This window comes from Hippocampus comes, unplaced genomic scaffold, assembly GCF_001891065.2.
Source record: "Hippocampus comes isolate QL1 unplaced genomic scaffold, H_comes_QL1_v1.1 scaffold94, whole genome shotgun sequence".
Taxonomy (NCBI): domain Eukaryota; kingdom Metazoa; phylum Chordata; class Actinopteri; order Syngnathiformes; family Syngnathidae; genus Hippocampus; species Hippocampus comes.
This window is the reverse complement of record NW_017806059.1, coordinates 3,801,691-3,804,642: the sequence shown is the minus strand read 5'-3', so window position 1 is coordinate 3,804,642 and position 2,952 is coordinate 3,801,691. Positions and strand designations below refer to the sequence as shown.

At 50.1% G+C, this 2,952-nt stretch overlaps 1 long non-coding RNA gene across 1 annotated transcript; it reads left to right on the top strand.

Annotated features, from left to right (window-relative positions):
• The first annotated feature begins 691 nt into the window (after positions 1–691).
• LOC109529656 (uncharacterized) lies at positions 692–999 on the top strand. The gene is made up of 2 exons (XR_002170875.1): positions 692–801; positions 925–999. It is a non-coding gene; the product is annotated as an uncharacterized LOC109529656 (long non-coding RNA).
• The last annotated feature ends 1,953 nt before the right edge of the window (positions 1,000–2,952 follow it).

The following is a 2,952-nucleotide window of genomic DNA, read 5'->3' as shown; positions in this document are numbered from 1 at the left end:
GGCCGGTGTCCTGCATGTTTTCCATCCCTCCCTGCTGCAACACACCTGATTCAAATGATCAGGATCACTATCAGGCTCCGATAGAGCTTGCTGATGAGCTGTTCATTTGGATCAGGTGTGTTGCAGCAGGGAGGGATGGAAAACATGCAGGACACCGGCCCTCGAGGACCGGACTTCGACACCTGTGGTTTAAAAGGTCTCCCGGCACGACCACTCATTGTCGGGACATTGTTTGTTTGCTTGTTGCTTGCAACTTCATGTTTGTTCTGGTCATGTTTCGGTTATTGAGTTTTTGTTTCAGTCATGGTTTTTGTTTGATACTTTGGATTTGTTTTGTTGTTAGGACTTTGTTTGTTTAGGATTTAATTTTCTGTGTTTTATCAATACACTTCTTTAAGTACACCCTGCTCCTCCCTCCTGCCTGCTTTTTGGGGTCCACCACCACCTTGCAAATGTGACAAAATGACCCAACCCCCTGAACCCTGCAGGTACAAAGGACTGGTCCCTATTCCACCATGTGCCTGTAGGAGCACGTCTGCAGCCGACACCCTTTTCCCCTTCAGGCAGCGCTGGTGATGTGGCTGTCCCATGTTTTCATCTCGTCAAGCCATGTCTGTGGTGGGCCGAGCCCCGTCCACGTTGAGCTGAGGCTTGTCACATGTCTGTTTGAGCTGGTTCACGGCCACGACGAGCCGTGCCACATCCACGCCCACGTCAGGTCGAGCCCCTGTTCATGTCCGGCTGTCCCATGTCCCCCGCTACATCGAGCTCCGTCCAAGTCAGGCCAAGCCCAGCCAAAGGGTTGCCGTCGCTTCTTGTTCCTGTTCCCTGGCAAGGCGAAGGTCGCCGGTCGCTTCTTGTTCCTGTTCTCCGGCGAGGAGAAGGTCGCCGTCGCTTTTGTTCCTGTTACCTGGCGAGGCGAAGGTCGCCGTCGCTTTTGTTCCTGTTCTCCAGCGAGGCAAGGGTTGCCGTCGCTTTTAGTTCCCGTTCCCCGGCGAGACAAGCCTTTGGACGACTTTGGGGCGTCTGGGATCCATCCCTTGAGGGAGGGGTACTGTCATGTTTTGGTTTGGGACCAACAGGTAGCAATGTAGGGTTTCCCCTGCAGCTGCACACCTGTTGGTCGTTATGTAATTATTAGTGCTTTAAAAGGACTCCCAGCCCGACCACCTGGACCCCGCAGGTACAGAGGACTGGTCCCTATTCCACCATGTGCCTGGTGGAGCACGTCTGCGGCCGACACCCTTTTCCCCTTCAGGCAGCGCTGGTGATGCGGCTGTCCCATGTTTTCGTTTCGTCAAGCCGCGTCTACAGTGGGCCGAGCCCCGTCCGCGTCCACGTTGAGCCGAGGCTCGTCACGTTCTGTTCGAGCTGAGTCACATTCACGACGAGCCGTGCCACGTCCACGCCCACGTCAGGCCGAGCCCCTGTTCACGTCCGGCTGTCCCTGTCACGTTTTCGGGCGAGCTGAATAAGATTTTGGATCCCAATAATCGCAGACGTCAACAAGATCTCCGTGACAAACAAAATCGTTTAATGTTTATAATAAGAATGGCTAACAAAAAGCGCTTGCATCCAAAAGGCAAGGGAACAAAAATAGAACAGAGTATGCCAAAGAAAAACAACGTGTAGAAAAACGCGAGAAAAATCCAATATGTAAAATAAAAGTCTGCCGAGCAGAGAAAATAGTACCGAGAAGCTAGAGCGATAACACGACAAGAACGATAACAGGTCAACGAGCGTGGAAGTAGCAATGCAATAAACAATACTCTGACAACAGATGCACCGCAGAAGAGTCCTTAAATACAGATTCTCATAATTAAAGATTGGCAGCAGGTGTGCACCCCGAAGACCGCTTATGCTACCTGCTGGCCAGACCGAAAAACAGAACCGTGACAGTCCCATGTCCCGCGTTACGTCGAGCTCCGTCCACGTCAGGCCAAGCCCAGCCAAAGGGTTACCGTCGCTTCTTGTTCCTGTTCCCTGGCGAGGCGAAGGTCGCCGTCGCTTTTGTTCCTGTTCTCCGGCGAGGCGAAGGTCGCCGTCGCTTTTGTTCCTGTTCTCCGGCGAGGCAAGCCTTTGGACGACTTTGGGACGTCTGGGATCCATCCCTTGAGGTAGGAGAACTGTCATGATTTGGTTTGGGACCAACAGGTGGCACCGTAGGTCTTACCCTGCAGCTGCACACCTGTTGGTCATTATGTCATTATGTAATGGTTTAAAAGGACTCCCGGCACGACCACTCATTGTCGGGTCATTGTTGTTTGCTTGTTTGCTTCTGTCAGTCATGTTTCAGTCATGTTTCGGTCATGTTTCCGTTATGTTCTAGCTTCAGTCATGATTTTTGTTTGATACTTTGGACTTTGTTTGTTTTGGATTTAGTTTTCTCTGTGTTTTTATACAATTCTTCAAGTTCACCCTGCTCCTCCCTCCTGCCTGGTTTTTGGGGTCCTCCACCACCTCCCAACGTGACAGTTTGTGTCATGTTTTCACTCCGACAGAAACCATATTTAAAACCAAAAAATACATTTCCCTCCCACATTTTTTTCCATTTTCAAACATTTTTTCGAAAGCTCCAGGGAGCCACTAAATGGCGCTAAAGAGCCGCCTGTTGCCGATCCCCGGTTTAGACCCTTAAAAACAGCAGAGTTTATCTTTGCAAATGGCACATCGACACAGCAACATCGTATGACATCATAAAAAGCTTCCAATAGCTCTTTATCTTAATGAAACATGTTTAGAAGAAAGTATGAAGATGATCCGGAAAAAATCCTTCAGTGGATTTAGTCAAAATATAACCTCTTTAGAAGGCTAAAAATGGCGTCCGATTGCCAAATTTAAAGTACAAGTGGCATACTTCTATTGATGTGTCGGTCGCGAACGAGCCGGTACAAAGAGCCGGCCCTTTGAAGAGAACGATGAGTGCCGGCTCTGTCAATTTCTCTCTCTCGC